General features: G+C 45.3%; 1 protein-coding gene across 1 annotated transcript in view; it reads right to left on the reverse strand.

Annotated features, from left to right (window-relative positions):
• Positions 1-8,381, reverse strand: part of KLHL29 (kelch like family member 29) — a 313,708-nt gene extending 305,327 nt beyond the window's left edge. The window contains 1 exon segment of the mRNA XM_036874037.1: positions 8,026-8,381. The gene's annotated coding sequence lies outside the window, so the exon portion shown is untranslated.
• Between the last annotated feature and the right edge of the window lie 17,682 nt (positions 8,382-26,063).

Raw genomic sequence — 26,063 nt, forward strand, 5'->3', positions numbered from 1 at the left:
AATTTGAAATCATATTGACGGGTCTCACTTTCAGGTTTATTTCAAGCCTTAAAATAAAATTAGCTGGACCTCAACTTATTGTGTCAACTGTGGTAATCAGTGAGCAATGTGGCTAAGTGTGTATATATTGTTATTTTAATAAGCAATTTATATTCTGTATGAAAGGGAATACTGGTTCTCTCCCTTCTTTAGAGGTTGGCAGTCGTCTGGAGGCCAGGCTTGTGCATCCCTTTAACCCACCCAGCCACCCGTGTTTGTTGATCTGACCTCAGGCAAATGCTCTGTCTCTCTAGAACTCATCTGCAAAATAGGAATAAAGCCACCCACATCACAAGGTGAGCAACAAAAGAGATGCCGCATGAAAGGAACCGTTCTCTCCATTGTACCTGCTCAGTAAACAGTTACTGAGTCTATACTTGCTTAAAAGCACCAGGAGATGAATATATCATTACAGTTCCTTAGGAGGCTAAGTTCAGCTGCAGTTTTGATCCGAAAGCAAATGCTTAAAGCTGGAAATTTGAAAAGAGAAGATAAAAGAGAAAGGTAAGTTTTTGTTTTGTTTTTTAAAATGCACGTTTCACCTTTCCCCACTACTTCTCAATGTTGCTAAATATCCAAAAGGAAAACAGGGATGATCTGGCAACTGTTAGGTCTCTAATTTGGCCTAAGCTTTTGCTTTTCACAAGACAGAGAGTTCTCTTGTCTGTTCTTGCTTCATTGTCCCCACCACTGACCCTGCTTCTAAGAGCTTTGCAGGGATGCCTGAAGAAACAGAAAGCCTCCTGCCTGATTTTACCTTGAGGGGAGAAACAAGCCCAGGAGTAAGGAAGGGGGAGGTGCTGGAGCTGAGCCGCACCCTCACCCAGCATCATTTCCTGTGGGATCACTCAGTTACAAGTTCAATCAAAGGCACTGTAGCCATGCCTTTCTCACAGTGAATCTCAAACTGGAGAAGTCATTCCTTGCCTGAATGAGGGTTAGAAGAGTTAAAACAGGGAGCAAACACATCTTTGTGGAGTCTGCCCCAGGTTCTGTTCACATCCTCTTATCCATCCCCAAAACCAACCAACCAACCCGCTCCCCCCCAAAGAATTCAAATAGGACAGAAATTGGAAAATACAGTGTTATTGACCTTTCATAGTGGTCTCTATGATTGCAAGGTGTTTTATTTTCCCTTAAAACAATGCTTTTATGAAATGCCACAAATTAAAAAATCTAAGTGGGGACAACACCTCACAAGTAAGTGTAATATGAAGGACGGGCTAGGACGGACTTTGCGTCGACTCTCACAAGTGCCAAATAGATTCGAGTTATCACTGGAATGAAGAAGCTCCAAGAAAATTAGTCTTCAAGTCTCAAGTCATAAATCCTAAAAGATTCCATTTAGATTAGTCAGAATTCATCAACAAGCATATTTAATAGATATATGCCCAAATACAGCATCTAAAATTCCACACAATGAAAAACCATGAAGATACAGCTACACAGCTAACTGAGTGAAAAGGAACTCCAAAAAGTAGCCTTTGATGTCTATTACCTGACACCTTCTCTGGGCATAAATTTATCCAGGCAAATAGTTTTACTATCAAGTTTTGCGTCAGGCACTGTGTTAGGCACTGGGATTCAAAAGTGAACACACCCAGATCAGTCTTCAGCGGTCCTGGATGTATCCTTAATCCCCTCTACATTGTTTCTACTCCTTACTTCGCTATTTAGTTATTACACTGGCTCAACATGGAAACAGCTGCCATTCAAACATCTAAAAGTTTTTCTCCTTAGTGTTCCAGGAGACAGAGGAAATGGAAGCAGGTAAGCAAATCCCAAAGTACTGTGAATGTTGGACCTGGTCAATATTCTTATTAAAGTTCACGTTCCCTCTAGTAGAATTATTTTACTTAAAATGTTAATTAGCACAGACAGCGCGGTACCTGGTGCATAGCAGGCAGCGTGTAGTGGTGCAAATGCATCGAGATCCAGTCTGGAGTCTCACACCCGCCCCACCATACACACACCGAAAAGACAAGACAGACTGGTAGTTGATGGATGTGGGTTCAAATCCAGATGTACAGTGAGGCTAGATTCATGGCCTTGGGCCAGTTGATTATGTTTCTGAGCCTCATCTTCATTTGCAAAATGTGGATAATCCCTACCTCTCATCGTTGATATGAGGATTAGAGGTAATGTATGTAAAGTACTAAAATATAGTGGTCAGCCATAACTGGAAGCTATTATTATTATATTACTGGGGCTTGATACAGGTTTGGTGATTGAATAATAGATTAGCTGACCTCTAAAATCCACATCAACTCTAAAATTATGATACTAACAATGGAATTAAAAGTTCATATATCAAATCCACTCAAGGATATTTTTAGCTATTGTAATTGTGATGCAAATCTCGTTTCAGAATAAAGTCCTGCTAATGAGACTCACAGAATACAATGTATTTATATACACCCTGGCATATTATGAAAACATGTATGATCAAATTTAACAGGATAGGTGTCTATGGTTTCTGAGATCTCCAGGGGTTGCTGCTGCCTTTTCTATCACAACTACTTGACCGAAGTTCTCCTTTCTAGAGCACTTCTATAGGCCAGACAGACACTGTGATGCAGGTTTTACCGGAGTTATCTTGGCCACGATTATTCCTTCCATTTTCATAAAAGAAAATGGAGGCTTACTGAGATTAAGGATCTTTCCAAGGTAACACAGCTAGTAGGCACCAAGCACTGGACTTCAACTCTGACATTAAGCCCATGCCTTTACCCACTGTGCCATATCACTGCAACTCAGGCAAGCCCTAAAAGCAAAACATAAGAGATTGGAGAGACTTGTGAGGAAATGTACCCACAGAAAAGGAAGAACAAATGTCAGTCACATCTACTGCATTCTTCCTCTGACTGTATTCTGTTGACTACATTTTCACCATGTCTCTTAAACAGAGGATCAGTGTAACATATCCATGTAAAAAGTGGGAGAATCCAGCAATCCCTCTTCTGGGTATATATGGAAAAGAATTGAAAGCTGGATCTTGAAGAGATATCTGCACACCCATGTTCATAGACATGTACTGTAAGATTTCCCCTTACATGAGATATCTAAAGTAGTCAAATGTATAGAAACAGAAAGTAGAATGGTGGTTGCCAGGGAATGGGGAAGGGGGAAACGGGAAGCTGCTGCTTAATCGGCATAGAGTTTCAGTTTTGCATGATGAAAAAGTTCTGGATATCCATTGCACATCAATATAAATATCAGCACTCCTGAACTGTACACTTAAAAATGGTAAAGATGATACATTTTATGTTATGTGTTTCTTTTTACCACAATTTAAAAAAATAAAGTGGCAGAATACATATTTGTATATATGTGTGTATATATACATATTTTATATATATTTGTATATATGTGTGTACATACATACACACACATATATCCTTAAAAGAGTCAATGATTTAAAAATTTCAAAACTCTAGAAAATAATTACAAAAAATTGACACCTGTGGGGCCAATGGCAGTCATCGAATGTTTGGGGAGCTGACCTCTTGGCCCAAACCAGATCACTTTCACAATGCTCAACCATCCCTGTTCTAGTTTCTGAATCATCATCACCTGCTGCAGAGTCAAGAGTCCAAACCATGTGAATTTCATGCAGATATCCTCTCTCATGGGAAATGAGAAATCTTCCCTTTCCCTCCCTAAAGGTGGAGAAGCCCCAAGACAATAAAGTTTATTTCACAAATAGTCGTGTTGCTACTTCCAATGATCAACCTACCTCATCTTTTTTTTTTTTTTTTTTTTTTTCAGCTTCAATTCCCCTGGTTTCAAGTGATTTCCTTAAAGAAAGCAGAGACTACCTTTTTGACCTAGGACTTCAGGAAAGTAAGCGGGTAGCTGTTGTAGGAAGAACCAGAGTTTGCTTTCAGAGTGACCTTGATCTCAGCAGGCAGGTAAAAAATTCTGACACACTTTTCCTTCTTAACCAAAATTATTCAGACTATTTTTTTTTTTAGCATGTTAGGAGATGAATCCCGATTTCCTGAGTAATAACAAATGACCATCTTCTGCATAAACTACATTCTTCCAGTTTCTAAACATTTGGGTTTACATGTGACTTATCTGTCTGCAAAGAGATTTCTTTTCTTTCTTTCTTTCATTTTTTTGCCGCGCCGCTTGTGGGACCTTAATTCCCCCACCAGGGATTGAACCCCGGGCCCCAGCAGTGAGAACACTGAGTCCTAACCACTGGACCACCAGGGAATTCCCTGCAAAGAGATCTCTTATTCTCCAGTCATCCCACATGGTTTCTGCTTTGGTTTAGCCTCACCCACCACAACCAAAGGCTGGATTTCTTATTCATGGTGTTTATTCTTCCCCCTACCCCCAAGTAAGCACTTAGCTGACCGATTACAGAATCACAAGATTGGTTATGATTCCGTTTCTCCATCTGACTTTGAACTTAAGTGCTCCAATTATTTTGCCTGATCCTAATAAGTCAGTAGCGTGCTAATGCTTGCCTTGATATTTCTGAAATATACAGGGTGTGATTAGCATGGGACTGCATCATTAGAAAGCAAAGTTGAAAGCGGGTGAGCAAAATCATCACTCGCATTTAAGCAAAGCTTCCTGTTCAGTGAACTTACAATGTTACAATGATCCTAGAGACACTATATGCTGTGACTAAACGTATATCGTATTCAGAAAAAGCCTCAGATGCTCCAGAACCTTCTGTCTTTGGCTACTACCGGATGAGAAAAGATCCTAGGAGGACAGGCTTGTTCCAGCACAAAAAGTCCAGAAGTCTGTTTAAGCCAGATATAGCTGAAGACATAAAGAATCCTTGAACCATAACAGGGTAGGAGGGGAAAAAAGGAAGGAAGGAAGGAAAGAAGGAAGGGAGGGAAATCTTTAGTCAATTCTGCTGGGTTGGATTGACATCTCCAGGCCATAAAGTGAGAAAGCTTTAGGGTAAGCCTGCTGGAAGAAAAAAGAAAAACAAACAAACAAACAAAAAAAACCCCATGCACACACACATATCAAATGAGATGCTAAAAAACTACATTAGCATCAGTGGTGTTATTTGAGTCGATTAAAAAAATTTAACCCTTTTATATCTGTGTGCAACCAGGAATAGTGTAAACTTTTGGGAAGTAGCAGACAGAGAGAGAGAAAAAAAAAAAAGGAAACGCTTTAAACTGGGAATGATTTGCAGCCAAATCAATTGATAAATGAAAGAAAAAAAGATGGCACAACTGAAATTGACGCCAAAGATTTATAAGGTTGACTAAGTAAACAAAAATGGAACGGATCACCATGGAAATGCATGAATATTGAAACAGGCAAGATCTGAATACACTAATGATATGCCTCACTTAGACTGACAGGTGTTGATAACAACTGTGACAATCCACAGCAACATCCACACTTCTAACATGTTTATTCCTAGAAAACACGGGCTGGATTTAAAGGTTCCTTTTCTTGTAGAAAATAAATTTTCTATTCTTAAAGGGACTAACTCATTTCTCATCTACTTGAAAAACAAAAAAGGTTTTATCCATTTGCTTTTTGGATATGAGGAGCTGCAGTTAGCAGAAGTCATTCTCTTGGGCTCTACTAGTCTTTGTTCCAATCAACCTCTCACAAAACTGAATTCTCAGTCTTGTTTATCTCCCGCATTGAGTACTTGAAGTATGACCACCACTCATTAGAAGCATAATTAAAAAGACACAACCTAGATTCCTCACTTCCCTCACATACACATGAAAACCAGTAACCCTTAATCTATTTGTTACCATGGCTACCATAGGATATTTTATTTCAGTACAACTCTAGGTATTTCGTTTGGATTGTTGCTTGCAAATGAAAGTTGGAGACCTATAAATTTCTGTTAACTGTGCTAGAAATGGAGAGACTGAACAGAAGAAAATGTTTTTCTTAATCATGGACAAACACGGTTTATAAGATGCTTGTGCAGAAAAGTTATTAAAATTGGTTAAATACATCAGCCCATAAACCAATTTAAATGCCATTAAATTCATATAGAGTTTAAGGGCACATATGCTAGTAATTCCCTGATTTATAGCAGGATGATAAATCAACTGCACTCAGAACAATGTACCGGACGGAGACTATATTCACCAGTGGCACACAGTTCCATACTAGTATAAATGACAAGAATATGTGACTACTCAAATACATACATGCCAACCAGCCTTTAAAGTATTCACCTGTGAATTACCCGACGTTTTGGCCAAGAGTCGGGATGAACAATCAATAAAGTTGTTCATCATGCCCTCCCCCCCCCAAAAGAGTGAAAAAGTAGCTCTGCACTCTCCATTGTAATTTTTAAAAACATCACGAATGAGGTGGGCTAATTAAATCTGCTGTCATTCATCCTAAACCTAAATAATTCCTTAAATCTGCCCTCCCAGGGCTGAGTTGGAGATAAGACCGCACGGCAAGAAAAGGAACTCTGTAGTGAGGAGACGGTTGACTTTAAAGCGACTGAAATTAGGGTAAATACAGCTGTAACCAGGACAGATCTGTCACTGCAAGAGGAGTCCCAGCATAGCTCGGCTGGTGAGAGGCTGGAGCCTGCAGCAGTGGAGCCTGACTTTCCCTGAGCTGACGAAGTGGAAGTTTCGCGGACAGCAGCAGATCGGCGTCCTCAGCGGTCCCGTCCCTCCAGCGCCGAGGTCTCGTCTAATGCTGCATAAATACCTGCGTCCACGATTCGCCCCGGGCGCGCCGCGGCGCAAGCACCGTAGAGAGAGAGGAGAGCGTTTGCAGAGCGGCAGGGATGGCAAAGGCGGCGGCTCCCTAGGGACCCGCGGGGGGGACCGACCAACTGACCGTGTCTACCACTGGCTTCCAGAGCTCAGGAACGACAACTGGCTTCTCAGCTAGCGGACCCAGGCATCCGAGACTCGCGCTTTGGCCCCATCACCGTTGGTTGCAGGCAGGAAGCGCGTCTCCGCCTTTCCCAGCCAACGCAGACCCGACCTGCCCGGGAGCTGCCTCGGACCTATCCGGGCTCTCGACTCTGCTCTCCCGACCCCGGGCAAGCTCTCCTCTCCCTCGGGGCCCAGAACCCGCACTGCCCAGCGGCCGCACTCGCGCCGCGACCGCATATAACCCTCGCGCTCTCGGCTCGCTCCAGGCCACAGAGACCCGGACGTGAGCCCTCTGCCACCTGGCACCTCCCGCGGCAGTCGGGGCGCGCGTCCACGCTCCCACATTACACATCTCCCCGTCCACACTATCCCACACATAAACAACCCCTCCCCACCCAACACACATCCTAGCCGCTTCACCAGCCCCGTACGCTCTCCTTTCCGCGCCCCCCCCAAAACACGCTGGCACCCACAAGGTGTTAAGGGAAGGCGGGTCACAACAAGGTCTGTATGGGTTTCCTCCCTGTGGTTTTCACGCTCCTCTACCTCGAAAGTTACTTGGGATTGAGTGAAGAGACCAGGTCCCCAAATGCGGGTCTGAGGACGGGAGGGGTCAGAAACCCCAACCTGGCTTCCCGCTGCACAGAGGCGCGCACCTCCCCAAAGGCCGGACGCGTGGCCGCCCCCAGGGTCCAGCCCTCCGGTGCCTCTTCCTGGCCCCCAGCCCGGCTCGGGCCCTGGGCCGCTCAGGGGAGGTGGCTTGGAGAGGGACGCATGCTGTCGGGCCCAGCCGAGGAACTGCCTCGGCTGGGGGTGGGGGTCACACTCGCTTCCAGGGCCCCCTACCACAGCGACATTGGCCCCGGGCAGCCCCTGTGCATACACACCCGGGGGCAGGAAGTTTCCCCCCCCCGCCTTTTTTCCCCCCCCTGGAGCAGCGCAGGCGCAAGGGCTCCTGCAGCCTTGCGAGTCCAGACGCGGGAGGCTCCTGCCGCCGCCGCCGCCGCCGCGGGAGCCGAGCCCAGCGTTCCGGGTACTCGGGCCCCGCTCCCAAGCCCGGCCCGGCCCCACGCAGCCTCCAGGACCTTGGGTCCCCGGCGCCGCATCCTTGGCGCCCTAGCCTGGCTCTTACCTCCGGCCGCGCGGCTCTGGCCCCGGTCCGACGCGCAGAGAGCCTGGGGTCGCGAGTGGGCGCAGGAGGGCTGATGGATAGGGGACGGCGCCTGCGGGTAGCTGTAGCTGGGGCCGCTCGGGTCCTGGCCGGGAGAAACGGATCCAGGTCCACCTCCTCGCGTTCCTGCTCTCCGCCTTCTCCCCCTTTTCCTTCTCCTCCTCCTCCGCCGCCGCCTCCCGGCAGCCCAGGAAGGATGCCCGAGAGAGGGAAGTCAGTCCTTCTGCCTGTCAGCCTGTGCGGCTACGCGCGGCGCGGCGCGGCTCTCACCGAGGCGGCGGCGGCTCCGGCAGCATCGCCCCCCCGCTCTCCCCGCAGCCGCGGCGGCCGCGGGGCTAGGGTTGGCTCCGGGCTCGGGGCTCGGGCTCCGGGCGGGGGCTGCACTCAGGCGCGGCGGCCGCCGGGACTGCGGGCGGGCCCTGCGGAGCCGGGGCCGGGGCTGGAGCTGCAGCTAGATCCGCGGCGGCTGGGACGGCGGCGGCGCGGGGGCTGGCGCGGCCGCGGCGCGGGGACCATGCTCCCTTCTGGCTCGCTCCGCTCCGGGTACCGTCTGCTTTAGCTGCGAGGGAGGCGGGCTGCGGCGTGCAGCCAGGGGCGGGCGGAGCCAATCACGGGCGCCCGAGTGGGCGGGGGCGGAGGGTGGGGGAGGCGGGGCGCCCCCGGCCGGGCACCCAGCGCTGCTCCCCGGGCCCGAGGGATACCCAGCAGCCGCGCGCCGGGCCCGGGCGGAGTGCTCGCGGGTGTGTCCGTCCGTCCGTCCGCCGCCCCCGCCCCCCTGCGGTGGCTCCCGGCTCGGCCCGCTCGGCGGCCGCGCCCGGCAGATGCACGGCGCGTGGCCCCGGCTCCTGGGCCCCGGCCTCCCGGCCCCGCCCGCCCAGGTTTGGCGGACCGTACCGAGGCGAGCTCCCCGTCCTCTCTCAACACCTGAGGAAACTGGCGGAAAAGTTTGAGAACGAAAAGTCCAATCGTCTTTCAGCTTCCGCCCTCCCTATGACACTCCAGCCACGGTAAGGAGCAGGAATTGTCCAAATCTCTGAAGAACCACGGCTAGCCCTGTAAATCCTGACCACCGACTCTCGACTCTCCTCGGTGTACACGGACTTTCCTGTCTACACTGACCCTCTTGAATCCACAGGACCTCTCTGTTTAGACAGCCTCTACTCAGGCCACCCCAGCCTTCCATGTCTACACTGACTCCCACCCTGTCTACACTGACTTTCTTAGTTCCATCACTTCCCCGTCTCCACACGCTGTCTACACAGACTCTAACTTCAACCTTGATAGGAAAGGTTTGGCTGGAGGCCCGTGGCAGCCCCAGTGCGGGCTTTCCATTGTGCCAGAACATTTCATTTCAGCACCAGTCTTCCCTTCTTTGGTAGATCTAGATCTGGCTTTTATTCCCTGCCCTCTCCCTCCTCCCCTACCTCCCCCTCATTTGGTTTTGAATTTAAGAGGAAATATATCTTTTTCCCCCATCCCCCATCTCTGGGCTTCAACACCCCCCCCCCCCCGCCTCCCCGGCGAAGCCGCTGAGGCTCGAGGCCTGGGTAGAAATTGGGGAGGTGGGTGTGGAAAGGTAGGGAGCTGCTTGCTATTTGGCTTGAACTGGGCGGAGCCAGCCCGGGGCGGGCTGTGCCAGGCCCCGCCCCCCACCTGCCAGGACATGGGGAGGGTTTGTTGGTAAATCTCTTTCAGCTTACTCCTGTGATATCTGAATCCAGGCCTCTTCTCTCCTTGGCTGTAAACTCGGTGCAAGGATTGTGCCTTCTTTAATATCTTGTGGGAAGCAGAGTACAGTGTGGCGGCTGATAAATAATAAATAATAATCATCTACTGAGAGTAGCAGGAGGACCATCAGTGAAACGGAATGAGAACACCAGGGAAAGGGCCCATTGGTATTAGAGTAACTGCATTTTCTGAAAAAAGAAAAAAAATCGAATGAAGTTTTGGTGTGTGAAGCCTGGCAGTGGGGAGAGGACAGAGTAAAGCACTGCAGCGAGGAATCCCCCCTTGATGGTGGGGTCAGCCAGGAGAAGTGGTGTGTCTTTAAGCGAGGGTGATCGAGGGTGCCTTGAAGGGGGAACAGGTGGGAGTTGGGGTACAAAAGCTCCTCCAACAACCTGAAGAGGAACATGAGATGTGGTTTGAATGCCACGGCCTTAACGTGGTATATGAAAAGTGATTGAAGGGTAATGTAGATGGGAGAAAGGAGAAAGAAGGATTACTTGGGGTTTTAAACAAAGACTCAGGTAACACCTCAAGCACTGAATGCAAAGAGAACAAAGGCACAGGTGAGTCAATGTTCATTCATGTTTTAGGAAGCTGTCCTCTGAAATGATCTGCTTGGGTCCACCAACTGTGAGTTGTGGGATCCACCAGGCTACATTCTGGAGCAGTGGCACATAGGACAGGTGTAGACATTATGGAAATGTGGCTAAGGTTTGCAGGGTTAAGGGATAGGTTAAAATCTGGCAATTTGAGGCACTCATAATGTCTGACGTGATTTTGAATGATCCTCAAATGAAAGCAGGAAATACACACTCCAGGAATCCTTCCTCAGCTACATCTCTAGGTGAAGGTGTAAGGATTCTCCCAGTTTCCCTGCTGGCATTATCAGAGAAGAGAGACTGTGCTGAATCTGCATCCACCCGGGTGATGCCAAGGGTGCTGGTTCTAGAGCGCTGCAACGCCTTCAGGGTTGGATCTTGATAACGGCTCACGGGGTGGGGGTGGGGGGGTGCCAGCCTGTCAGGAGAATGAGAAAAGCTGTGTGAATTAGAATCACAGTGGGTGGGCTAGTCTACCCCCTCCTCACCACACCCTTCTTTCATCCCCAGAGCCTGAATACAAATAAGGATTTCCAGAGTCTGAAGCTGAGATCTTCCTCTGCAGTGGGGCTCCACCCAGCTAGGAACTGTTGGGTTTGGACTTAGGAAGGGTCGGCTCTGGTCTAGACGTGAACTCCATGTCACCTGAAGTGCTGTTGTTCATGTCATCTGCCCCTGTTCCCCCAGGCTCTTGGTGACATACAGTGGATCTGCTCTGTGTTGTGTAAGAGATCTCTCTGTGTAGACCTTGCCCATAGCTGGGATCTGTCCTGGGTTATTCACTGCCCTGCTTTGTGGTACTTGGGATACGCTCCATGGTTAGCATGGATCTCTCTCTGTGGTAAATGTGGTTTGTTCGGTGTTACACGTGAGAGCTTCTTCAGCCCCAGTCAAAGATTTCTCCATGAAGCACGGGATCAAGCTCTGTAGAGTGAGCTTCAAAAGCCAGCCCTCCCTGTCCTGACGAAGATGCCCCAAGCTGGGCTCTGAGATCAGGACTAATGTGTCTGCTCCAAGCAGATGGGCTGTGAAGGAGTGGACTTGTGAGGCCCAGGGAGGTAGACTGGAATGCTGCAGAACATGCATTTCCCACTCAGAGCATAGGCCATTATTTGCGCAGTCCATCAGACAAGGACTTTGTGCTGGAAAGGCTGCTGCCGTCACCTGGAGAGGCACCAGAGGAAGCCACAGCATTACTGTCTGGGAGCGCCCATTGTGGCTGAGACGGACTTTCCTCCCTGTTTGTATTTATAATAATAATCACAACAAAACGATCGTTTACTCAGTGGCTGCAATGTGCCAACCGTTGTACCAGGTATTCTACCCACAATACCTGGTCAATGATCATAGCAACCTGTGGAATTAGTGTTATCAGCCCCAAGCGCCGAGTCATAGAGAGGGTAGGTGATCTCCTGAAATCACACAGCCAGTAAATGGCAGAGCTGGTATTTGAGTCTGGTTGGTTGGTTCCAAAGCCTTTGTTCTTTTCACCATCCTCAACACACAAATGCATTCTCTTTTGTCATTAACCCAGTGCTTTTCCCTTGGAGAAGACACAGTGGATGCTGATTTTGCCTCTCTCAGCAGCCAGTCCTGGAGTCAGGACTGGAAATCAGTCTTAGGACACAGAGGGCTGATGTAGAAGAGGGAAAAGCATCTCTTTGTTTACTGAATGCTCAGGTCACTTGGAAGAGTGGACGCCTCATCAGAAACCCTCAGGTCTGAGAGGACATCTGTTTCCAGGAGCGAAGTGGGTATAAATAGAGCAGGAGCCAGCCTCTCTGCTGGTCTGGTTTTGTGTTTGCTGTTTTGTTTTTCTAACATTCTGCTCCACTAAAACCACCCCCATTTGGCATCAAAAGCATGAATAAATCCTACATAAGTCACTGTCCCTCCAGTGGCTAATCAATCCATAAAAATCTATTTAGCACCTACTGTGTGTCCTGCATTTCAACCCCATGGTGTTGATTAAAGCAGGAAGTAAGAAGTCACAGCTGCTGTATTTTCACTGTGGCCACCCTGCTCTGTGGATGCGTGGCAAAGGCACATGCTAATCATGCAATCAGCCATTTGCAGAGGGCCTCCTGCACGCTCAGCCTTGCGCTGGGTGCTCTCAGGAGTACAGGGAAGGTACAAGGTGCTTCTCACTCTGCTCATTTTTACCCTGCCTGTTCCCCAAAAGGGGCTGAGGCATCCAAATACAATACAGGATTTCCCCCCTCCCCCTGATCTGTGGTTTCAGTTACTTGTGGTCAACCCCGGTTTGAAAATATTAAATGGAAAATTCTAGAAAGAAACAATTCATAGGTTTTCAGTTGCATGCCATTCTGAGTAGTGTGATGAAATCTCATGCCATGCTGCCCGCGATGTGAATCATTCCTTTGTCCAGCGTATCCATGCTGTGTACACTACCTGCCCATTGGTATAGTAGAAAAGTCAGTGCTTATAGGGTTTGGTACTGTCTGCGGTTTCACGCATCCACCGGGGCTCTTGGGACGGATTCCCTGCAGATAAGGTGGGACTACTGTACTTGGTTCTTGTTCTTTTTTTTTTTTTTTTTTTTTTTAATTTAATTTTATTTATTTATTTTCTATGGCTGTGTTGGGTCTTCGTTTCTGTGCGAGGGCTTTCTCCAGTTGCGGCAAGCAGGGGCCACTCTTCATCGCGGTGCGCGGGCCTCTCACTATCGCGGCCTCTCTTGTTGCGGAGCACAGGCTCCAGACGCGCAGGCTCAGTAGTTGTGGCTCACGGGCCTAGCCGCTCCGCGGCATGTGGGATCTTCCCAGACCAGGGCTCGAACCCGTGTCCCCTGCATCGGCAGGCAGATTCTCAACCACTGCGCCACCAGGGAAGCCCTTGGTTCTTGTTCTTGACAGAGGCTAAGGTAACAACAGTTGTTATCAAGAAGCATAACTGAGTGCTCAGATGTGGGGAAAAGACTCCAAGTGTTGTGGGATGCAGGGGATGATCTGTAAGAGCGGGGCTGGTTAGGATGGGTGGGTGGGTGTCAGACTGGACCTGAGGAATGAGGAGGTTTTTCCTGGGGGGCAGAGGAGCCCAGAGCAGCCAGAGGGGAAGGCAGGGGCCAGGAGGGTAGAGGAGTAGGATTCCTGGACTGGGGGACTCATCCCAGTGTGAGAGTTTCTGAAACACTGCTTGCTGGTAACAGTCATTTCCTTTGGGTGAAAATGAAAATGTGTTTTCCTTCTTTGCCCAAATCAGTGAACTATTAGATTCTAAGATTCAGAGTGAAACCGGTGGTGTCTTTTTTGGCATTTTCAATGGCGGGAATGCAGCAGCTTTTTTTAGTACCAGTTTGCAGGTGGCAGGAGTGCTAATTAGACAGAGCCACTAGCAAATTTCCTGGATGGTTCTGACTCCCAAACCGACAGGAAACCTGCTCGGGCGATTCAAGAGAGCAGTTTCTACTCTCCCCATTGATAAAGTGATTCTTCAAACACGGTGGTCAAAGGAATGGGTTTCATAGTTGCTCAATACATATTTATTGGGTGTTGAATTGTTCACAGTGACCAAAATTCCACTTTACTTTTTTGACGTTTAAGAAGGGCCTGGTGTTTCTCTATTAGAGAGTGTAAAAAGAAGACCCAAATGATTGGGAGGATGGTTGAAAGGAAGATTTTATTTGAGTGTTAGAGGAGTCTTTCGATCATTGAAAGAGGTTTTCACTAAAGGGAAAACTCAGGAGACTTTTGAGAGAAGATTGAATCCTCATAGTTCTTTGCATACATATTTTTTAAGCTGTTTTTAAGAGTAAAGAGGTTACGGGCCTGCTGGTTCCCCGTTTGACTCCAGAACCCACTGGTGCCAACGTCTTTTATCTCCCTCGGAGATTTCAATAGAACTTGGGGCCAGGACCATGTCATTAGTGTGGTCATTTTGAAGCCCTGAACTGGGCCAGAAGCAGAACAGTGACCATCCAGGGCAGGTGACTGCCCTGCTCTGTCTCTAGGACGGAGACCCTTGTGCTCTCTGCTCTCTGTCTGGACTCAGGCTGCCCGAGAGTGTGTCACAGTCCCCACAGGCTGTTGGGGGGAACACAGCAGAAGGCAGAGGGACCACCATGCAGAGCCTTTGGCCACGAATCTCATCTTCATCAGCTGTTTCATGAACACGGCCAAGTCCAGGACACTGTCTCAGGAGTTATTGTTTATTTCCATATCCCCAAAGCTAGAGGCTGCCTGTCATGTTCATAAGCAAAAGGCAGCCCGTCCTCCAGGGAACAAGTTCACTATTCTCCCCAAAGACGGGGGTGTTGGGAATCAAGCTGCAGGCACTCTTGGAGTCTGAGATAAACCTCGGTTTGCAGGGTGAAGTATCTAATGGTTTCAGCGATTTGGGGTCTTTTGGAATACGTGTCCCCGTATTTTATCTTCATGTTTAACCCTACTCGAATTTGTGAAGCTGCGTACACTTTATGTGCAGTGTGTCTGGAAGGAGGAATTGGTGAGGTTATGCCCGATGGAAACATGACTGTCAACACATTGGCCCCGGAGGCTCTGTCCTCAAGAAATCAGAGGTGACAAGGAAGAGAAAAGTAATAGGGCCTGAACTCAGGGTACTTTCTGAATATTTACTAAGGGTCGTAAAAATAGCCTAAGTCTGCGATAAAAATCACCATCTGGTCCAGGTGCATCTTGATATAAGAAAATATGATATATGAAAATTCAAAATGATAAAACAGAAGGATTTGCTAGTTTACATTACAAAAGGATGCATGAGCTGCCCATAAGTGAAGCTTTCCCCTTTGATATTTAATGTGTGGCTGATTTAGTAGACATTCCGTTCATATACAACTGATCAGAAACACATTAATTTATTTTTATTTATTTAAGGCTTGTGACCTACCTACTTTCAAGATGTCTTGAGCAATTTACAGGTTAAAACATGGGGCAAAAGGAGACATTTGGGAATGAAATAGAACAGATAGAAACCAAAGGGAGGACGTGGGGTTAGAGGCATTAGGCACACAAGATGAATGGGTTCTACTATTAGGATCTCTAAGGGGAAAAGGCAAATGCAAATGTGCCAGGTTACCTGATTGTATAAAGAAAGGTGCATTTGTATCAGGTCATAAAAGATGTCTTGAATAGAAAGTGTTTTAAAAAATCAGAGACTGCTATAAATGGAAGAATGTAGTATTATTGAGATAAAAGTTTTCTCCTTTAGACTTTGGAGACAAATGCTAATCATGGAAAAGTGTAACACTACAGATCTTTGTGTTAACTTTTTTTTACTACTTCTAAACCTTTGAAAAATATTTACCAGACGATTTCATTTAAAAAAACCTTTCAATTCTTTATAGGTTTACTTTTTGCCAATTCAGGAAAAGCGTTGCAAATTGGACATATTTCATTTAGGTGGTTGTGAGTTTTCCTAGAAAGCAACAGGTAGATATCTTCTAGCTTAATTCTAAACCCTTGATAATTTCAGTGTAGCTTCAGATCAGTTTCAAAATTAGCCAGAGAGTTTTGGCTAATGTAAAATTTCATTAGAAATAACCAGAACTTAGCATTAGAATAGCAGGTTTAGAAAAACCTAGGACTTGGAAAGAGTCAGAGCAATATTTGGAATCTGAGATGGTTATATACCAATCTGCAGATAAATCCTATTAATGAACTTAAGATTTTAAAAGGGTTGCAGATATAAACTCATCATTATAATCAGGGCTGTTTTTCCTGGGAGTCAAGATTGACATGTGGCAGTAGATGTGTATGTATTGTTCAAAAGCAACAGAGATGTTAGTTGGGGTGACAGTATATAAAATAATGATGTACCAATGATGAAAATATCAATAATAGCTGATATTAGTTTAGCACTATGTGCCAGACACTGTTCTAAGCCTTTAATTTTCTTTAAAATTTTTTTCTTATACTCCTTACAACAAAGGATGTGGGAATTGATGAATCCTGAGTCTAAAAATTTTAATGCAGACACATAGAGAGAGGAGCAGATGTTCTTTCATCAGGAGGGAGTGTGATACAATCCATCGGCTAGAGGGGGGATGTGGCTGGCTCATTCTGGATGCACGTCTCAAAATCAGAATGGAAGTCTGATGTCGTGTTGTGCCTTTTCACTACGTAAGCGTATACCAGGTGCCTCACACTGGTAAGCTCTGGGCATCCCCAGCCTTTGGTCATACCACTCATGCCACTGAAATCTGACCTAAAGGACACTGGAAGTTAAGATTAGAATAAGAGAGAAGCCCCCAATTGTATTAGTAATTTCCCCAAACCTTAGTAGCTTATGCAACATTTATTATCTCATCCAGTGCCTGAGGGTTAGGAATCCAGGAACAGCGTTGCTGGGTGGCTCTGGCTCAGGATTTCCCATGAGGCTGTAGTCAGATGTCAGCTGGGGCTACAGTTATCTCAAGATTCCACTGGGACTGGAAGATTTGCTTCCAAGCTCACTTACATGGCTGCGGGCTAGAGGCCTCAGTTCTTTGCCATGTGGGTCTCTCCACAGGGCTGCCTCAAGACATGGTAGCTGGCTTCTCCCTGAGCAGCAAGTGATCTGAGAGAGAGAGGCCAAGACAGAAGCTGTAATGTCTTTTATAACTTAATCTTGGGCAGACAACATAGACCAACAGAGGTTTAATGTGAGAAGGGACACAAAGCTGTGGATACTGGGAGGTGGGCTCATTGGGAGCCATATTGGAGGCTGACTACTACAACAATTGTCTTAGATTCCATGGGTTCAGGGAGGGGAAGAGTGGGCATGGTAGGAGGTATTCACTGGGTTTCAGGTTTTCAGGCTTCTGAAGGTCCCCAAGAGATCAGGAGACATTACATGAGATTCCAAAAGGGAAGATGGCTCAAGAACTCTTGTTGATAGAATTCTTAATGTGTAGTTGGCAATGCTTTTGAAGAGAAATAGTCAGGTGGGAATGGGTGTTGATGAAACCAGAGTGACCGTGGGAAAGTTCACCTTTGAGTGCAGCTGGAAAAAGGACAGAAGGGACATAGATGTCGTCGAGTTACACACACCTAATGAAGTCTAATTAATGAAGGCAGCAAAATGGTCAGGATTACAAAACAGCTTTTCTTATTTGACATGAGCAGAAAATCAAGAAAGGATCTGATTGGTGATTGTGGTAAGATGTCTAATACTGCGGGTTTCTGTGGCGCAAACTCTTACTGAGTGCCACTGTGTACGAGGCAGAGTGCCAAGGGCTAAGGATACAAAGATAATCAAGAAAAGGTTGCTGCCCTCGAGGATGTTCCAGTCTAATGCGAAGACACATGTAAATGAGGCCATGATCAATACCATAATGAGATTCAGTACAGGTAGCACTGGGACATTGGGAAGGTCACTGCCAGTGCTACTTGGGAGCAGGCAGGTCGGGGAAGCCTGTACAGAAGAGATTACACTTGAGCTGAGTCCTTAAGGATGAGCAGGATTTCGCCAAATGAACAATAGGAGGAAGGGCAGGGAGAACAAGAATTGCCAAGCACACGACAGGCAGGGGAAGCTGCTGGTGCTTCATATGATTAGAGCAGGGTGGAGAGTGCAGACAGGGCTCGAAAAGAAAGAGGAGGCCATTTCACATGGGGCCTCGGAGACTCTACACTGGGGATTAACGGGGCAGTGTTGCTCAAAGTGGGGTCCTACATCAGGATCACATGGGAGGCTGATTCCTAAGCCTAACCCTACATCCACACCGGCAGATAGTTCACCATAACCATGTTCTCTTCTTCCTGAGCTAGACTACATCTCCCAGCGTCCTTTGCAGTTGGACTACATCTCCCAGCGCCCTTTGCAGTTAGACTATATTGCCTAGTCTCCTTTTTAGTTAGGTGCACTCATGTCAATGAAATATGAATAGAAGTCATATGTGCCATTGCCAGACCTGACCCATTAAAATCTGCCCTGCATGCTTTCCATACTCTTTTCCCTCTCTCCATGTTGATGCAGGCAAACACAGGAATCTTGGAAGCCGCATGTTAAAGACGGCAAGGCAACAAAACCCAGGAAGCTCTGGGTCTCTGAGTGATTGTTTGGAGAGGGCCAACCACTGATCTGGAACACCCATTTTGGGGCTTCAAGAAAACAAGAAATAAAATTCTATTGTGTTTGAGCTGTTTTATTATTTTGGGTTTGTTTGTTTTTGCAGCTAGTGTTACCCTAACTAATACAGCAATTGAGAGGGGAATTCTCTGGAGAATTTGAATTTTTTTTTTTTTTTTTTTTTTTTTTTTATGGCTGTGTTGGGTCTTCGTTTCTGTGCGAGGGCTTTCTCTAGTTGTGGCAAGCGGGGGCCACTCTTCATCGCGGTGCACGGGCCTCTCACTATCGCGGCCTCTGTTATTGCAGAGCACAGGCTCCAGACGCGCAGGCTCAGTAATTGTGGCTCACGGGCCCAGTTGCTCCGCAGCATGTGGGATCTTCCCAGACCAGGGCTCGAACCCGTGTCCCCTGCATTGGCAGGCAGATTCTCAACCACTGCACCACCAGGGAAGCCCGAGAATTTGCATTTTTAACAAGCACCGTAGAGGAGTTTGAGAATCCCTGTTGGAGGCGAAGGGGAACCAGCCACTCATGGGTTTAGAGTAGACCAAGTAACGTGATGCTATTTGCCTTTTAGAATGGCAGCAAAAAAACGGGATTTTACCTCCTTTTTCTTTGCCGAGGAGAACAATCTACTGACTAAAAAAGAAAAAGAAAACTGTGGTTAGAGAAAATTGAAGTTCAAGATGAGTAAAGAGATTGTAACAAGCACCAACCTGCTGTAAATGAGCTCAAGTCTCTTGGCCAGGACAAATTACACCCCAGGGAGTAGAGAGAACTCACCACCGGAGCTGTAGAGCCTCTGCTGATAATCTTTAAGGAACATGGAGAGTGGGAAAGAAAATGGAACGCTAGAGATGGGAAAATATAGCTTTTATTAGTAAAGAGGAGAAAAGATTATGTAGACTTCAAAAGTGGGGATATTCTATTCACCCTCATTAAGTTGATTATTTAAGGCAGATTTGTGAGCATATGAAAAATGGAGAATTCTCTAAAAGCCTGTGTGGCTTCTTTAAGAGCAAGCCACAACCAGGGAACTGTATTCCCAGTTTTGTGATAGGCTTGCTAGATTATTATGTCAGGGAATTGTGTTAGCAATGGTAGACACAAAGCATACCTCAGACTGGTATTTGTCAAGGAATCTCATGATAAATTTGTGTGCAAGATAATTTCAACTGCAGACTAGTATTTGGGTAATACATACCCAAAGATGCTAATCACTGTCAGTATGAAAGTACATTTCTAGTGAAAGGCCACAGCCATGGTTCCATCTGATATTTTATTAGTGATGCTGACATAAATGACTTAGTTAATCCTGAAATTTTGAGATGATGTGTAGGGAATACATTGGTTGGCATAACAAGGCCCGAAGAATAGGCTCAAATATTAAGCTAAATGTAATGATATGAGATGAAACAGACAAATGATAGGATTGAGCATGTGGGTCCAAACAGTCCCCTGCACAAGTCCAGGGCTAAGAGGCAGCAGCTGCAGTTTGAGAGGCTCCAAAGATGTTGTTCAGCTGCCCAAAGTCCTGTACGGACTCAGAGGTTAGCTGTGAAGCCTCTGGGGTTAGCTGAGACCTGTATGCAGTTATCTGAAGAGGTCTCAGGAGCAGAGGAACCCAGGCAGACTTCAAAGGCCAGATGGGAAGATTTCAGGTCCACGTGAGAATGAACCCCCTCCAGCCATCTCACAGCTGCTCCAAACAACAGGCTGCTCAGAGACGGGAGCACCTGTCAATGGACATGAGCAGGTGGAGAGAGAAAGTCCCTTGTTGGGACTTCAAGGAAGGGATGAAGGCATCCCTTGGGTGTTTGGCCACAAAGAAACCATTAGAGTCCCTCCAAATATTAGTAGCTACTATTACTGGCTACCATTTAGTGATAACTTAACATGTGACAGGCACAGTGCTAAAGTAGGCTCCAAAATCCTGTACTAGTTTTTTTTGTTGTTGTTTTGTTGTTGTCTTTTGTTTCTTTTGCTGCTGTAACAAATAACTACAAAATTCGTGGCATAAATCAATACAAACGTATTATCTTACAGTTCCAGGGGTCAGAAGTCCAAAATCAAGGTGTCTGTAAGGCTATGTTCCTTCTGGAAGCTCTAGGGGAAGATCCTTTCCTTGCCTTTTCCAGCTTCAAGAGGCTGCCTGCATTCCTTGGCTTTTGGCCCCTTCCTCTGTCTTCAAGGTTAGCAATGTAGCATCTTAAATCTGTCTGTCTTCTGTCTTTCTGTCTGCTTCTGTTATCATATCTGCTCCGACCCTGATCCTGTTACTTCCGTCTCAGAAGGGCTCTTTTGATTATATTGGGTTTGCCCATCTAGATTCATCTCCCCATCTCAAGGTACTTAGTTTAATCACATCTGCAAAGTTCCCTTTTGCCATATAAGGTACCATATTCACAGGTTTTGGGGACTAGGATGATGACATTTTTGGGAGGGTTGTTATTCTGTCTACTATAAGCCATTTATATATTATCTCATTTAATTTGATCCCTCACTGTCTTGAAGAGTTGGACATTATTTCCACTTAACAAATGGAGAACTGGAGCTGTGGAACAGCTTAAGTAACACACTACACCTCCATGAAAACAGTGAGGCTGGGATTCAAACTGGGTTCTGACTCTAAGAGCTGGGAATCTCACCACTCTGACACTATACTGCGCGTGTTTTTATTATTCTCAGAGCCCATAATTCTAAGCACTAATAATTGCTTTTCTTTAATGGTGTTAATTTAGCGGTGACATTATTGCAGCTTGTTTTTCTGAAATGTTACGTAAGTCAGACATTTCTGCCTACCTATGAAATTTAAGTGGCCTCCCCTGCTATATCTCCTTAGCATCTTTAGCGCACAGCTTTTGCCCCTCCTGGATTTTGTCACCTTGGGCCTTCTCAGCAACAGGAGTTTGGAACAGTGTTATTTTCTGAATTCAGATCTGACAATCTTTGTAGACTAAAGGCTACACAGCTGTAAAAGTTTGTTTTTAACCCAAAGTAACAGAGTTTTCAGGTAGAGTGTAAAAAGATCCCAGAAATGCAGGCTAAAAACATAGTGATTCAGTGAGGCAACAGGAGCAGAATGATGACAATGGCATTTAGGCCCCAGGGCAGGTATAAAAGTGGTGGCATCTGGTTGAAGCCCACTTCCCCTGAAACTAGAGCTCAGGCCCTGCTGAGGTAGGCAGTGGAGGAGTCTCCTGTCCCTCTGGGCTGGAAGATTTCTTCCAGCGTCTGCAAAGCTGAGGGAGAAAGCCAATGCCCCATTTTACAGATGGGAACCCTGAGGCTCAGAGCTGTGCTCAAGGTCGCATGACCAACTCATGGTGGAGACTGGGTCCAAAGTCAAGGGCCCTGGGCTCTAGTCCTGGCTCTGCCACTCGCTGCTGCTCTGGGACAATGGGCATGCCGCTGAACATGCACGTCTTTTCTCTGGCCATCCTTCCAGCGTGCGGCACCTTGACCATTTGGAACCACAGTGTGTCAGCTTTGCCCACCATCCGTCTGCCGCCAGTTCTCATTGTGCTTCACTGTGCAGGGCTGGGCTCCGGGTCAAAACTGAGCTGGATGTGGGTTGAGCACAGCTTGGCTGGAGAGAGGCCTGAGGCACATGTTGGGGGGATGATCACTGATGACGCCAGGCTGTCTTTGCCAGCAAGAGATTCCAGAGGGCGCAGGAAGCGGGGTAGAGGCTGTGATCCGACTGTGACGTTGAGCGGCGGCTGGATGGTGGGAGAGGAGGGGAAGGGCCTTGGGTCCACTGTGTTCAGTTCCTGTTCACTTGTTGGGACCCAGCTCACCCTCCTGGCAGGTGGTTTCTAGATGGTTCACACGGCATGCCATGGCATGAAAATGCCATGGCAGCTTTCATCAAGCCTATGTTATAAGGTTGGTATTGATTGAGCACCTGAGAGTCTAGAAGGGAAGGAAACATTTTGAACACTTTGTTTATGCCAGGTACTCAGCTAAAAAGATAGGAACTGCCCTTACTAAGCACCTATTTTGTGCTAGGCACTGTGGTTTTCACTGACTCTGGGTACAAGGAAAATACAATGTAATTCCTGCCCTTGGAGAGGTCAGAGTCCAGGATACTAACCTTTACTAGACAACATAAGGACTAAACAAGGTGGTAATTAATGACGATAAAAGGAAGTAGCAGGAGCAGCAAGTGAGGAAGCGCTGGGTTTGGGAGTACCCAGGGTCTGTTTTCCTGCCAGAACTCTGGTGTTATGGCATGAGAGGTGCTGCCTTTAGAACGTTTCCTAATAGGGGGCTTGATTTCTTAAAAATAACGTTCCACTGCTAACTTGTGTCCATTGTTCAGTTTGTGGTCTGCTAGGACTCTTGGATCTTCTTTTCCCCATGCTTGCATCTCACTTTTGTGTAGTTGCCACCTTTCCCTGGAACACTCCCTTCTCAACACTCAGCATTTCAGTGACAAGATTGGGGAAACAGAGAAAATTATTTTTTAAACGTTCAATTGATTTTATTTTTTCCCTTTTTTTCCCCAAAACAGCTTTATTGAGTTGTAATTCACAGACCGAAACATTCACCCATGTTAACTGTGCAATTTTAGTAAATTTACAGAGATGTGCAAGCATCCCCACAAGCCATTTTAGAACATTTCTCTCGCCAGGGGGAATAATTTAAGGGCACAATACAAGAAATACGGGTTAATTCATACTACTTGAACGTGCATTTCTGAAATTATTGTATGTAAAATCTGTCAGCAAATTTTGAGTTACTTCACAGTATACTTTTGCAAAAAAAGCAAAATGAAGTGGAAGGAAGAATCCCTGTGCTTTAAATCTTAAGAAATCATTATCCATTTTGCAGATCACTTCATTAATAAGCAGATTATTGTAAAAGTAATTATTTTAGAGACGGCAGCTGCCGTTAGCTAATACTATGTTGTTGTCTACTGGGACTTATAAAAAGTCTTTTTAATTTGCTCTTCAAAAATCACTTATACCCACACAACCACTTCAGTCAACGAAATAAATCTAGGTATGGGCAGACCTTAGTTACCATGGCAGAAACAGCTTTACCTTTTTAATTTGTTTCCAGTCGAATTTTCTTTCTTCTCCAGAACTCCCTGATTTGTGGAAGGACTCGTCTAGGGAATCCCACCCCTTTGCAAAAGTGGCCACTCTCTGGCAACAAAGGCACCATTCAGTATCCAACCCTTCAAGGGTGAAGAGTGTGCTGAATAATGGATGCTCCAATGGTTTCCCTTGTAAATCCCCATTTGGGAACAGCCAATAGAAAGTTCAGAAGGTGTTGCTGGCTCCTCTGTTAGGTACGCCATTGCTTATGTGGGCAGGTCCCTCTGATAGGGCTTATTGGTGGAATCAAAGCCCCTTCCTTCTCATCTCACATTCCATCCTCCTTATGCTGTAGATCCATCAGATACAGAGAACTGTTTATTCCCAAGCAGAAGGGGAATCATTTTTCCCCAAAAAAGTATAGGAAAAGCATGATCCTAGGTTGGAAGCCCGTAAAATGCTCTCAAGTTCTATTTGTAAGAGTATAAAGGGGTTAAATATTGTATTGCTGTCTACTATTTATGAGAAAGAGACAGCTGCCCAGGAACAAACTTGCATCAGAGACTTATTTAGTATTTATTTGTAAGTTAAAAAAATTAAGTTATTGTACATTCAGTGAAGTGCACAATCTCAAGAATCCTGATAAATTTTTACATAGTGAGCATACTCTGACCAGGGTAGAGAACATTGCCCACACTTCCAAGGCCTCCTGGTACACCCCTCCCAGTCATTACCTCCACAAAGTAATCGACATCTGTCTTTGATGCCACATGAATTGAATCACACAGTATGGATTTTTTTTGTATATGACTTTTTTCACACAACATTAGTGTCTGTGAAATTCATCCATATTGTTGCCTGTAGCAGGAGTTCAGCTTTTACATTGTTGTATATAGTATTCCATTGTATGACTACCATGATATGGTCATCTTTCCTACTATTGATGGACACTTGGGTAGCTTCTAGTTTTTAACTGTTTGGAATAGTGTCTTTATAAACATTCCTTACACATATTTCTGTGCACCTAGGTAGGCATTTCTATTGGAGTAGAATTGCCAGATCATGGGAAAGCAGTGTTCAGCTTTAGTAGATAGGATAATTAAGACTTTCTAATTCTTCCTGTGTCAATATTTTCAGCTTGTGATTTTTTAAAAAAGAATTATTAATCTAATTAATCTAAATTGTCAAATTTATTGTCATAACATCTTCTCATTGCCCCTTTGATGTTTGTATGAATTCCAGTGATGGCACATTTTTTTAAAAAAGAAAATCATTGAGATTAGTAGTTTGTTCCTTCTTTTTTTCTTGAGCAATCTTTATAGGGATTTGTAAATTTTATTAGTCTTTTCAAAGAACCAGTTTTTGGCTTAGTTGTTATTTCTCTATTCTATTTTATTTTTTCTTATATTTTTATTATTTATTTCCTTTGCCTTAAATATGATGTTCTTTTCTAACTCCTTGAGATAGTCATTAGATCACTGATTTTCTGTTATTCTTTTTTTTTTCTAAAATATACATTTAAAGCTATACATTTTTCCCTTAAGTCTAGTTTAAGCTCTGTGCTACAAGTTTTTAACATGTTGGCTTTTCATTATTATTCAGTTGAGAATATTTTCTAATTCCCATGCAGATTTCTAAGTTCTGATTCGTTTTCTGAATCACGGGTTATTTAGAAGTGTTACTTAGTAATTTTCAAACATTTGAGGATTTTTAAAGTATTTCATATTGATTTCTAGGATTTTTCAGCTCTAGTAAGAGGACATACTCTGTTTAATTTCAACCCCTTGCACTTTATTGAAATCTGCCGTGTGACTCAGAGTACGGTTTATTTTGTCAAATGTCCCCTGAATGCTTGAAAATAATGTAATCCTGCTGTTGTTAGGTTCAGTGTTCCGTATATGCCAACAAGGTCAATTTTGTTTATTATGTTGTTCAAATCTTCTTTATCTTTACTGATTTATTTTCTGATTGCTCTATTAGTTGCTGAAAGATGTATTTGAAATATTCAACTATAATACTGGATCTATTTGTTTTTCCTTTTAGTTCTGTCAGTTTTTGCTTTGCATATTTTAGGTTTTGGTTTTGGGGGCATACAAGTTTCAGATTATTAAATATTCCTACTGAATTGAATTTTTGCCATTGTGAGATGTTCCACTTTATCTCTGGGAATACTTCTTGCCTTAAGTCTTGCTTTGTTTGATATCAATATGGCTAAGCCAATATTTTTTTCGTTAGTGTCTTCAGGGCACATTGTTTTATACTCTTTTATGTTTTATACCCTTTATGTGTCTTGTCTGTTGTAAGCAACATATAATTGGGTCTTGTATTGTTTTTCCAGTCTGACAATGTTTTAATTTTGATTGGATTATTGAGTCAGCTTACATTTAACAAATTCCTGATTTTTTGGTGTTAATTCTATCGTCATATTATTTGTTTTATATTAGATCTACCTGATTTTTGTTCTCTTTTCCTCTTCTTCTTTATTTTAATAAAGTGCTTTTTGTTATTCTGTTTCCTCCCTCTATTAGATTTTAGCTATAAATTCTTTTATTATTTGTTTAGTGTTACCCTAGGGCAGGAGTTGGCATCCTTTTTCTGT

The sequence above is a fragment of the Balaenoptera musculus genome, chromosome 13 (assembly GCF_009873245.2).
Source record: "Balaenoptera musculus isolate JJ_BM4_2016_0621 chromosome 13, mBalMus1.pri.v3, whole genome shotgun sequence".
Lineage (NCBI taxonomy): Eukaryota > Metazoa > Chordata > Mammalia > Artiodactyla > Balaenopteridae > Balaenoptera > Balaenoptera musculus.